Raw genomic sequence first — 13422 nt, 5'->3', positions numbered from 1 at the left:
AGACCAATGCGGGGCTCGAACCCACCAACCGCGAGATGATGACCTAATCTGAAGTCGGTGCCCAACCAGCTGAGCCACTCAGACACCCCTATCCTCATTTTAACTGCAATGTATGGCCACTGTTAAAATTCAAGCACAGATAAGAGCAGGCAAAGCAGATACATGTTGAAGTCAGGATATGTTTACCATGATTGTGGGGGTGATTGGTAGGAGGGAGTATGAGGTTTGGGGACTGGCGTGTCCTGCTTCTCCATCTGGGAGCTGCTCTTATGGGTGTGTTCGGTTCATGGAAAGCCACTGAGCTAAATACGTATGATCTGCCAGCCTTCATATATACATATGGGAATAGATATAGATTATACTTTGATAAAGAGATATCTTAAATACCTAAGTACAGAACATTGCAAAAATGTGTAAAATTGGTATTTGTAAGTTTGTTGTTCTCCCAGATTTTTCCTGCATGTACTTCTTTTAAACAGAAAATCAAAATCTTATAAAATGTAATATAAAAAATGGAACCTTACTATTCTGCAAATTTGATTTTTTTTCCTCTAATATAGATATCAATGCCTCTGGACATATTTGTATATGCATGGAGAAAGGTCTGGAAGGATGTACTCCAAGTCATTAATGATAGTCACTCTGGAGAATTTCCGCCTCTGCACTGTACATTTCTGTGCTGTGTGAATTTTTACAACAATCGTGCATTTATTCTATAATTGGGGGTAAAAAGGTTTGGGGGAAAAACATAGCCTCTTTTTAAAAAGAGATTCTGATCATTGTAATATTAAAAAATTGAAAGGGCATCTGGGTGGCTCAGTCGGTTAAGTCCCTGACTTCAGCTCAGGTCATGATCTCTCAGTTTGTGAGTTTGAACCCCACTTCGGGCTCTGTGCTGACAACTCAGAGCCTGGGGCCTGCTTCGGAGTCTGTGTCTCCCTCTCTCTGCCCCTCTACTGCTCGAGCTCTCTCTCTCTCAAAAATAAATATCAAAAAAACTTTTAAAATTGGAATCTGCTTAAATATCCATCAATGAGAGATTTGTTCATAAATGATGATTTTTAAAATTCCATGGAAATCATGTGATGCATGTGGGGCTGCAGGACAGGGGGCCTGAGTCCACCAGCTGTGCCAACGTGGGCAAGCGCTGTAACTTCTGTGAGCCTCAGTTCCCTCCTTTGCAGTGGGGGCAGCGATCGTGTGTCTCTGTTTTGGTGTGAGGCTAGCAGATGGCAGGGTCTGGGAACTGGGCTGGCTCCTTGGCCAGCCTTCCTCTCAGTGGGAAGCAAGTGTAGAGAATTCTGGGCACCCAGCCTGCAGGTGTGGCACCCAGCAGCACAAGTTCAAAGGATGGAGGGGGCTCCGATACCACCCCCGCCCTTTCATCCTTCCTCATCCCCACCCCTGCCCCCCTCGGCTCGCGTCTCTACCTATAGGAAGTGGGCAACTTGTTTTCACAACGTGATCCCCAGCCCTGTGTGGGCTGCCGAGCTGATCCGAATCTACCGCCCAGTCAAAGGGAAAGAAAGAGCCCTGTCTTCAGAGGCCTTTCCAGGTGTGGAGGAGGAAAGAGATTTCCTCCATCACTTCTTGGGAAACCTCCTCAGATGCGTCACTGACTCTCCTTGGTGACCGTGAGTCACTGGTTCCTGGAGTCCTCCGGGCTACATAACTTCAGCCCAAACAGAGGGAAGCCGTACCCCCGACACCGCCTCAGTCTGGGATTCACAGACACTTGACCCTTGTGATTCTCGTGGTGCTGAACGCACAAGTGCCGAAAAGGAACTTTATTCCTGCATGCTGTCGTTGGCTCCTCTGGACTTTGTTTTCTCTCATTCATTTACTGCCCTTTATGAGCAAGTCCCCTTCTTTAGCTTAGCTTGGGCTTCTGAATTTGAATGGAAAAGTCTACGTTTCTTTTCATATATGTTTCATTGCAGACCATCTATCCCCCATGGACAAGTGAGCTAATCGCCTGCCTCTCTCTACTGTCTGGGCTCCTCTTCCTCAGGCTTCTTGATGCCAGTTCAAATGTATTTATTTGGGGCACCTTCTGCGTGCCCGGCTGGCCCTATGCTGGGACTGCGAGAACCAGGATAGATGCAGCCTGGCTCCGAGATCCCTGCTTACCGGCCAGCCCCTGATCTCCTAGGGACACCGAGGCCCGTGGGACCCCATCCTGCCATCCGCACGCTCAAGTCAGCATTCCCAAGCCCCGAAGCCAGAACTTACATGAATAAATGAGCACGGCAAGAAGGGCTCCCTCAAGCAGGCCCTGCTCCTTGCTTGCTGAGCTAGGACCACAGTTTGCAGGAGGCACCCCTCAGCCCTCCGCTGCCAGCTCCCCAGCCCAGCCTGTCTGGGCTCCCCAAGGCTGGGAGAACTCGATTTATCCGCACGTCCCAGTGTTTGCTCTGCCAGGTACAGTCGACAAGCCGCTGGAAGAACACAAACTCAACAAACTAATTCTGAATTGAGCACCTAGAGTGTCCTTGGCACTGACGGTGCGTCCAGCACACACACTATCCCCAGCCCCATAGGCTCACACCGTCTTGGGGACCCAGACACGGGCCCGGCACTTGTGTGCCTCCACGAGTGGGTGTTCTTAGTGTCCCGCCCTAATGCCAGCCCTGGACAGACGGTAAACGGGTAAACGGGTCAGTACCCAGATGATGTTAACACGAGACTTGAAGGCACGAATTGCCATCTCACAAAAGGGTTTTGCTCCACTGCTAGGAGAGCGTGAGGCCTTTCACAGTAGATTTTGTGGAGGTCTCTGCGGTTGGGTGGGGGCAAAGCTAAAGAGGGGAAGATTTGAAGTGTTGGTGGGGAGGCGGAGGCCCATCTTCCCCAACGCACCCCTCCCCGGCGCCCCTTCAGCATCCTGTGGGCCAGAAGCTGGCTGCTTGGCTAGACCTGCTGTCTGGGAAGGACCAGGCCAGGCCAAAGGGAGGCCGTCCTGTCCCTCTACCCTCACTCCATCCCAGGCTTCAAGGCGAGCAGGCCTTTCTGGGAGCACACTCAGAGCCCATCTGGCCAGAAACTCAGCATCCCATCTCTCGTGGCCTGTCTTGAGGTGTGGGGGTTAAAGGAGGAGAGAAGGAAGGCTCACCAGTGCTCAGATGGGAGCCAGAGCTTCCCTAACGGTTCTTACCCCGCAACTATAGAGCTTATCGATGGAAGAGGGATAATACTATCGGGATTTAGTCTACTTCACTTGGGAGGGAATGAGATCCTGCGTGTGGCGGACAAGGTGGGGGTGGGGATGTTAGCCTTGTAAACTAGTCCTGATTACTATGCCATACAGGGCCTTTCAGTGGATGGCTGTCCCACAGTGGGGCCTGGACAGACCCTGCCGATGTTAACTCAAAACCTCCCCACCCTCTTCCCTGCCCTGCACATAGTATCCAAACTAAATTAAGACCTTTGAGTGTGTCTGCGTGTTTAAGACAGAATGGTTGATTCACATGGTCTCACTTCTCCTGCCATAACCTTTACACCAAAGTTTCATCTTCAGAGAATGAGGGATGACTCAGTCAAGGTTAAGAATGCATCTTTCAGGAAAATGGAAATCTGTCATTTACATTCATGTATCACTGGGTGGGTGAAAATGTAGAAGAGGGATTCCACTCGCTGCCAGAGAGGACGTGGACCAGGGCGCTCACAGGGGTTGCTAATGGTATCATGACACACTACAGTCTTTTGGAAAAACAGTTGGGCAATATCTAGTAATACCTAGTATAAATCACATACTCTAACTCAGCAATCAGGGAATATGCCCTTATAAAGTAAAAGTATTACTGCAAAAGAAGAAATATACACAGATGATTCTTTCCATTTCATTTGGGCAAAAGAAAAACTGGAGACAATCCCAGGTTTATCAACAGGGAATCACTAAATGAATTGGGATCTATACACCCCCTGAAATATCGTGTAGCCATCAAAAGAATGACTCAAGAGAATGATTTGGTGAGATTTCCTCCCAGGAATTCTTAGGGAGGAAAAGCTGGATGAAGGGAAGGATTTACAATATGATCCTTTCTGGTCAAGCAAGTAAGCACCTGTGGAAAACCATGTACGGGTGTCTAGGTTGAGAGCCCGTGACCACATGAACAGACAGATGCCATTGTGGAAGGACACCCACCTGACCGCCGATACTGGCATGAGCCCTGGAAAGCAAACACTCCCCCGGAAAAGGAATGCGTCTCACTGAAGTAATGAGAAATCGAAACAAAAGAATTCCTCCTTTGATTTTTTATTAATTAACCTGACTGTTAAAATTCAATTTTATAACACATTGGAAAGCCCAAGAATCAATATTTTTATTCATTCTTGCACTCCCTGTTTTTAAAAGGGATTTGGGGCAGGTTACAAAGCTACATACACGAAGGGGACAGCGAAAAAGAGCAAACCAGCAATGCAGCGGTGGGTGGGGACAGAACAGGGACATCATAGCGGCAACACCACCTGTCAGCATTCAACCTGGGTTTCCCACTCAGGCCGAGCTGTTCAGTACCATGTCAAGGTTTGGTGGTACTGTGTCCTTCATCTTGCTTCATGTGTTATCAACCTCTTTCTATTTTTAGTTTTCCAGTCACTTCGAATAGTTTATTTTCTCCTCTATAATGGCCTAAAATTACCATTCACCGCCCCAGATACACTGTGCTGCCCTAGCTGTGGGTTCGTGGTGTGAACACCCCGGCCGCTCAGCAGTACCGTCACATGAGAGAGTGCAATTTCCACTCGTTTAAACTTTTTTTTCCCCCAGAAGTAGAATTCGGACAGCCCCTAAGCATATTGTCAGTTCCTACACTTAAAAAGATGGCATTTCAAGCATAGGTACAATGAGGTTATTGGCTTCGTAAGGCATGGCCTATGGATCATTTTATCTGTTTTGCTATTAAATTAATTTATTTAACAGCATGAGAACATGACTTCCTTCACCTCCCCAGACTCTCGGTTTTTAATTTCTTCTTAGTGTCCCAGAGCTTGGCTGGCTTCTCAAAGCATCAGAATCCCGGAGGCTCATCTTCAGCTATTACTGTGATCACCTCCCACCCTCCTGCCCCATTCCCCTTCCCCTCTCCCCTGCCCAGGGAAGGGGAGCTTAGATTTTCCCATAAGCTTTGTCATTGGTCATCCAGGTTCTGAATTCTGGGTTCCTGTATCCTCACCGTGATGTCCTGTGTGTCCCATCCTTAGGTTCTAGCAGAGGGAAAAATTGCAGAGATAGAGGACTGTGAATCACCCATCATTTTGGAATCAAGAAGGCTTTCTTTCTCAAAGGCAAGAGCCTCTTCCTCCCAATGGGGCTATCAGCTATTAAATACATACTGGCCAGTTTACAGTTACGGATTCCAAGAATTAAAATAAAGTGATACGAGAACTGACCCCATTAGACTATTTGGAGTACACGATACCAGTGGAATCACATTCAAGGAGAAAGAACAGATTATATAATAAAGGTGCTGAGATCAAGTTTTTGCCCTTCACATATTACACACAAAGAAAGTCCAGGTGTCCAAAATAAGTGAATATTTTAAAAATATGTACTGAAAGCTAAAAACCAGAAGGTCAGTAATTTAATGACTAATAAACTCTAATAAAAAATTAAATACAAACTTGTTTCTAATGTAGATTGGAGTTGTTGAAACAATCCATTTTAAAAAGAAATTAAATTTTTAAAAGGCATTATACCAGATTATACCAAAATATAGTATTTCAGAGAGATGAGAAGAGGGCTGATAAATGGCATCACCATTGCGAACAGCAATTTGGTAATAGGTACCAAAAGCCTCAGAGTCGTGTAGATTTTTTGACCCAGGAATTGCACTTTTACGAACCTGTCATGAAAAGATTACTATGGTTATGCACAAAGATTATAATAATAATAACAAAATATCCATCACGTTTATTGTGAGCATGTTGAAAACATGCTAAAAATCTAATTACCCACTAGTGAAATAAAAGAGAATACAGTGTCATGAGCGCCATGAAAATCATGCTGTGCAAGAATGGTTAATAACCGGAAAGACAGAATGTAGTTTTAAATTGAAAAAGCAGGTCATAAAACATAGATGTCACAGGAACCCAACCTTGGAGGGGAGGAGAAGCATCTGTGTGTCAGAAACACACATTAGAAACAACAGAAAGAGTATGTGCCACAATGTTAACTTTGGTTGTTCCAAGGACCAGAGGAGGTGGCAGGTTACAGGTGACTTTTACCTTCTTGTCCATGCACGTGGGCTACTTCCACCTGTGTATTATGTGTATAGCCAGACAAAACAATAAAGCAGTTTCAATTTTGAAAAAAATATATATATGAGGAGACTGTATAATGACAAGAGAGAAATTATTGTTTGAAAAAAGTTATGAAATACTAGAGCAACTGGTATGACCCCATTTTTAAGAGAATGTGAATCTGAAAGTTGATACAGCAGAGCTGCTGGTGGCATCTCTGGGGTAGGACTATATGAATATCTTCTTTTCTTCTCCTCTTTGCTTTACTTGAGCTTTGATTTTCCCTAAAAAGACACCTGATTGTGATATAAGAAAATAATGTCTGGGGCACCTGGGTGGCTCAGTCGGTTAAGCAGTGGACTTCAGCTCAGGTCATGATCTCGAGGTTCGTGAGCTCAAGCCCTGCATTGGGCTCCGTGCTGACATCTCAGAGCCTGGAGCCTATTTCAGATTCTGTATCTTCCTCCCTCTCTGTCTTTCCCCTGCTTGCTCTGTCTCTGTCTCCCAAATAAATGAAGAAAAAGTTTAAAAAATTATTAAAAAAAAAAGAAAGAAAATAATGTCTTTAAGGCTGTAACCATGAAAAAAAATACTTGAACAGAACTTCCCACATCCACATTGGCTCCGAATATCACAGGCTCATCCTCTCCAGCTGCTCTGAGGGTCTCACTCATTGCATTCACGGCCATTCGAAAGGCATCTTATCTTCAGAAGCGAGCCTAGCAAGAGTGTCTCCGGCAGCTGCAAAATCTCCTTCAGGAGGAGAATAATAACCATCAAATAACAAAAAATAAGTTTTAAATGTTCAAACTATAAGTGAGATTATCTACTTGATGCATCTCTTTTTCTAAAGCGATCTGGGGTCTGAGCATGCGCCCACACACACGTGTGCATATGTTTCTACTTGTTTTCAGAGAAGGGTAGCCCACATCCAATCTTGCTAACATTAAGCATGACCAGGGGCACCTGGGTGGCTTAGTCGGTTGAGCATCTGACTTCGGCTCAGGTCATGATCTCACAGTTCGCGGGTTTGAGCCCCGCATCAGGCTCTGTGCTGACAGCTAGCTCAGAGCCTGGAGCCTGTTTCAGATTCTGTGTCTCCCTCTCTCTCTGACTCTCCCCTACTCACGCTGTCTCTCTCTCTCTCTCTCTGAAATAAATAAAACATTAAAAAAAAGAAAGCGTGACCAGGTGACCCCTGTCTTCACACTCCATTCACTGATATTTGTCCTCACTTGCCAGCTGCCATCTCTACTTATCAAACTCTTCTAATGTGCTTGCTACTGTACTGTTTTACCTGCATTCTCTCAATGAACTCCTTACTCATCTTGCCATCTTAACCAGGATGTTAAGCCTAAGCACCATCAGTCACCAGGCTAAAAAGCAAATGGCAGAGATAGGATCTTGCTGAGTATCACTACCCAGTGATACCTAATGAGATACCCTGTGCCCCCACCCGAACCCATGGGGACAAAAGCAAGAGCAGTTTAAACTCAGGTCCTGCACAAGCTTACCTAGTTTTCAGCACTGTGTGAAGGCCCGGAATTCATGATTGCTCCAGAACAGCCATCCTGTGGGCTCTGCCTCTACTCTGCTTGAAGCTGCAGCAAATTGCAACTAAAATTCAAAATCTTTGCAGCTGGTGAAATCTGATCCTTTCAAGCTTAGATCTCTCTGTTTGGAAAAGAATGTAGTCTATCTAGTTGAGCTTCCAAAATAAGACTTGAGCACCCTCTATGACAGCCCTGCCACATGTTTGTCCTCCCCACGTTTAACTATTTCCTGTGACATGGAACTCACAATCTCTGGGCGACCCATTTCCCATTTAACTAATTCTGCCACAAAGTGTTTTTCTCAAAGGAAGTCCCTGCAGGCGTCCAAGAACCCCTCAAAAGCAACTAACTCTACTCAATGGCTTACACTTGACTGAGGTGTTAGAAGCCCTAAATGCACCAAGATGAACTTTTTGCTGCCATAAAATTCACATTGATGTCCACATGTGACCATTTCCATGGCCAATTCCCAGCTGTCACTCCATCTCTTTCTAGCCCACTCAAGGAAGCCTACCATGATACAAATAAGCACATGGCACTATAGTTTATAGAAATGACCTTGAACCTGCTCTGCTATTTTAAGGAAGGTATTTCTGTTACATTTGACATCCAGCAGTGACAAAGTAAGGTACCCATACAGAGACGGTTAATAGCATAAGCTGGGGTTCTTTCCATGTGACAGGGCCCAGGCATTGCCACACGTCCTGGGTCATCTGCTTTCCTAGAATGTCTGTTGGTGTCCCCTGGCCCAGAACCAACACAGCTTTTCATGGTATCATTATGATCAGTGGTTTCTGTTTCCTCTTCATTTACAAACCCACACATATTACAGATTCTCAGAATATTTCATTGTTTGCAAAATCACTATTTTAGCATTGCTCTTTGTTTTGTTTTGTTGTTTTATTTATTGGAAGGGGCAATTTGGCTTTATATCTCCATCATCCTGCTGCACAACTGGGGAGGGGTTGCTGGCTAAGCAGGGGCAGGTGGGACCTGCCTTCACTCCCATGGCCCAGATGGACCAACAACGAGGGGCAGAGCTGAGAAGACAGCACAGACCCTGATGTTGCCTGCACAGCGCTCTCCTACAAGACCACACTTCCTCCCAGTCTTTCAAGGCTACATCAGTATAACATAAATGAGACTTTCTAAAAAACCGCCTAAAAACACAGGTGTCTAAGCATGGTCTCCGGATTTATCAAAGCTCGGAGGAGCTGTCTTGGATGCTTTTCTCCCAAAACTCCAGCCGTCAGTATCCACACATTCAGGTACGTGCTCCCGTTCGTGACTGAAATGCCCTGGTGTCCCTTCCTTGAGACAGGGTCTGCAGCCGCTCTTTGTGGTGTGTCTGGGAGGAGGGGGCACGGCTGGCAGACACATGCTGAGTCACACTGCCTGACAGAGTCAGGTAATGGCAATAAAGGGCAGGGGTGGATGGGCTGGAGGTGAGCAGCTAGGAAGGGAGTGCTCTTTCTGGGAAGCCCCCGGTACCCCAGGTCATGGTCTGCTGACCATGCAGACCTGGAGGGGGCAGCCAAGAATGGGTCAGGGCACTTTTCTTCTCCCCAGTTGCTTCTGCATGCATCTTCTATCAGTTTCTTCCTAAAAGTCTTTGCCCTCCCACTCCCACCTGGGGTATCATCTAATAATAGGAGGCAGACTTGGCTGGAGCCCAGCCTGGGGCTGGGGTCTCTCCCAGAGCCTCAGGGCATCCGCCTAGCTCAGGGCTTTTCCCACTCGGGATGTGCCGAGTGGCGCCTGCTAGGGCAGCAGTTCTAAATCCATGTGATCACAGCAACTTCAAACCAGCCACAAGCCTCTGTTTTTGCGTGCCTGGGGTTTGCTGCGACCGTTACAGACTTCGGGGCTGCACTTCAAGCGCCGTCAGATTGAAATGGGCAAAGAACCCCTGAACGTGGGACTCTTTCCCAGGGAAGTTAAAGGGAGTAGACCAAGGAGGGGCTGGAGAGGAGCTGATGCAGGCCATTGCCCCCCAAGGAGCATGGGGAGTCAGGCCAGAACTGCTATCCTTCCAGGAGGTCCTGCCTGCACACCTGTCCTTTGATGTGGTCATGCTATGTAGGGCGGCCCCTCACCCCGACCCCACTGCTTGGGACTGGAAGAACGAGTTCACTTACAGACACAGATGCAGTGGCATCCTGGTTCTGTCCCTAGCCTCCTTGGCCTGCACATAGCCGCCTTAGGCACTGGGGAGAGTCAAACCAGACGGGGCCCAAAGAAACCACTCAGACCTTGGAAACCCAGCCTGGAGATTAATCCTCAGGACCTACTACTCTCAGTGTGCTTCACACTGTTTAATAGCATTATGTATGTATTTTAGAAATTCTGAAAACAACCTAAATGATTGACAATAAGTGCCTATTTTAATAAATTATGGTCCATTTCCTTGGTTAGCCGATTATTCAAAATTCAAAAATGGTGGCCATAAAGATTTTTATAAGAAACTCTGAGAATGTTTATGCAAATAGTAAAAGAAAAAAAGGACATAACATTGCATTTGCAGTAAGGTCAACACAGGCTTAGGAAAGAAGCACAAGAAAACACATTCAAGTGTGCTCTGGAGAGACCAGAATCTTCTTTTCATCTTCTGTGGTGGGCTCTGCTCCTCGCTTCCCTCCCACCTCCACCCACAGGCCTCCCTCTCTCTTTTCGGAGCCACAGAGGAGCCATGAAAAGCCCTTCCTTCAGGCCCCTTAGGAGGGAAGGATGGGGGTAGGGATGGGCTCAGACATTTCATTTGCTCATTCAGTGACAACTTCACTCCTCATTCACTTACTTGCTCGTTGACCTTGGGCAGGTGGCTTCTTGCCCCCAAGCCTCAGTTTCCACTTCTACGAACTGAAGATAACAATCACCTTCTGCCATTCGCCGGACACTGTACACACAGCTGCCCACCTGTGAACAAAGACACGGACCCAAATGGTAGATCCAAGCATGAGCCGTGTCCATTTAGCTGCCTGTAGCCGTGTGAAAGGTTGCACTGATCCTGGTGTCTGAGGAACAGGGCACTTCAGGGTACCTGGTCCAGGAGGACATGTGGGTAAAAAGTATGGCCTTCAGTGCCCAGAGCGAGGTATTAACATGTTGGCTGTGTGCTCCCTTCCTCTTCTCGGATATGGGGGATCCCCCTACAGCTCCCCACTGCATCTAGAATACACAGTCACCACAGGCCTGCTGCATACACACACACACACACACACACACACGGCACTGTGTCCCCTCTTTCTGTCTGGACGCCCAGGGCTCCTCCTCAGCCCTCTTCCCGGATCATTCCCCCATTCATCCTATAAACACTCAGACTTTCCAGAAGGCTCCATGGGATTCTCAGTCACTACTCCTCACACTGTCATTCTTCTCTCTGTTTCCCCTATTATCCTGTCCCACTACCCTGTCAGTCTTGGAGACCACATGTCTTTCTCAAGCATTGTTTAACCCTGTGCCCACCACTTACATATTAAACAAATGAGCAAACAGACATTATGCCTAAAGTGAAAACAAATTGGGGATTTGGGCCTTATCCTCAAAAAGCTTTAAAAGTGGTTGTGGAAAAAGGACAAATATCATATGATTCCACGTGAGGTTCTAAAGTAGACAAATTCACAGAAACAGAAAGCAGGATGGTGGACAGCAGGGTTTAGGGGCAGGGGGGTAGCAAGGAGCTGGTGTTTAATGGAGACAGAGTGTCAGTTTGGGAAGATGACAACATTCCGGAAGCGGATGGTGGCAAAGGTGGCGCAGCACTGCGAACGTACTTAATGCCGGCAAACTGGACACGAAAGAATGGTTAAAATGGTTAACTTACTGTTATGTGTATTTTGCCACAATAAAAAAAATTTTTTTAAATAATTGTGGGGAAAGATATAAACATAGTAAACAACTGGAGAATGATAAGACAGCATCTGAATAAACGGCACAGATAGTATCAGGCAAAGACTGACACGCCCTGTTCAGCTCGGCCCCTAAAAAGAAAAAAGTCCAACTCTTAAAGTTGTGTCGGAGACGAGTGTGGCTTTGCACTGAGCACCACCACCCGCCACCCCCAACTCCCCCGAAAGGGAAGTGAGTTATTCTTAAGCCTTCCATTTGTAAACGTAATCTAACTGCGGTAATACACGTTGCGGACATTTAGAAATTAGAAAAAAGGAGCAAGGGGAGGGAATCTTGATGCCTTTTCTTCTGATGTTTTCTAAATATTATTTACAAGGTTGTAATCACGTTGAATGTAGGTTTCTATAAAGTATACTCTCAGCACACTCTTTGTTCCTACAGAGTGTTCATAAGTATATTTTAATGTTTAAAACTGTGTTGAATGGATGATCGTAATTTACTTAAATGATCTGTTACTTTTAAATATTTCCATCGTTTTTGATATTTAATATCTCGTGCCTACCCTACTGTACCTAATCAAAGATTATATCCACTAGAGAAATGTTCCAGACTGGAATTACTGAGCACGTGGGTGTAAACATTTTACAGCTTCAAATTGTTTTTCCAGCCACAAGCCTGTACCACACTTGCTACCACAACAGGTGTCATCTTTATTTTTCCTGCCAGCTGAAATACGTTTTCAGCACTGGCTGATAATTTTGTATTGGAAGATGGCTACTTTTTTTTTTTTTAAGACTTTATTTTTTACAGCGATTTTCAGTTCACAGCAAAATTGAAAGGAAGGTACAGGGATTTCCCATCTACCTCCTGCCCCCACACACGCACAGGGCCCCCATTTTCAGCATCCCCCACCAGAGTGGTATGTTTGTTTCAGATGGTGAACCTACATTGACACGTCATCATCACCCAAGTATATAGTTTATGTTAGAATTTGCTCTTATTGTATATACGATGGGCTTGGACAAATATATAATGACATGTATCCATCATTAGAGCATCATACATAGTAGTTCACTGCCCTCAAATCCTCTGTGCTCCACCTGTTCATCTCTCCCTGCTCCCTAACCCCTGACAACCATTCATCTTTTAACCATCTCCATTGTTTTTGCCTTTACTGAATGTTGTATCATTGGAATCATACAGTATGTGGCCTTTCCAGATCGGCTTCTTTCACTTAGTAACGTGCATTTAAGGTTCCTCGGTATCTTTTCATGGCTTGACAGCTCGTTTTGTTTTTTTTTAATTTTCTTTTTTTTAATGTTTATTTATTTTTGAGAGAGAGATACAGAGTGCAAGCAGGGGAGGGGCAGAGAGAGAGGGAGACACAGAACCTGAAGCAGGCTCCAGGCTCTGAGCTGTCAACACAGAGCCCGACATGGGGCTTGAACTCACAAATGATGAGATCATGACCTGAGCCAAAGTGGGATGCTTAACAGACTGAGCCACCGAGGCGCCCAGCTTATTTTTTTTTTAGTGCTAAATTCACTATATTCCATTGTCTACATGAACCAGTTTACTTCTACATTCGCCTACTCAAAGACATCTTGTTTGCTTCCAAGTTTTGGCAATTCTGAATAAAGCTACTATAAATATCTGTGTAGGTTTTTGTGAAGATATAAGTATTCAACTCCTTTGAGTAAATACCAAGGCATGAGAGTATGTTTAGTTTATGAGAAACTGTCAGCTTGTCTTCCAAAGTGGCCATCCCGTTTTGCATTCC

This window comes from Hyaena hyaena, unplaced genomic scaffold (assembly GCF_003009895.1).
Source record: "Hyaena hyaena isolate Hyena2069 unplaced genomic scaffold, ASM300989v1 scaffold_421, whole genome shotgun sequence".
Classification (NCBI taxonomy): domain Eukaryota; kingdom Metazoa; phylum Chordata; class Mammalia; order Carnivora; family Hyaenidae; genus Hyaena; species Hyaena hyaena.
The sequence above is the reverse complement of the archived record's forward strand: the minus strand, read 5'-3'. Positions refer to the sequence as shown.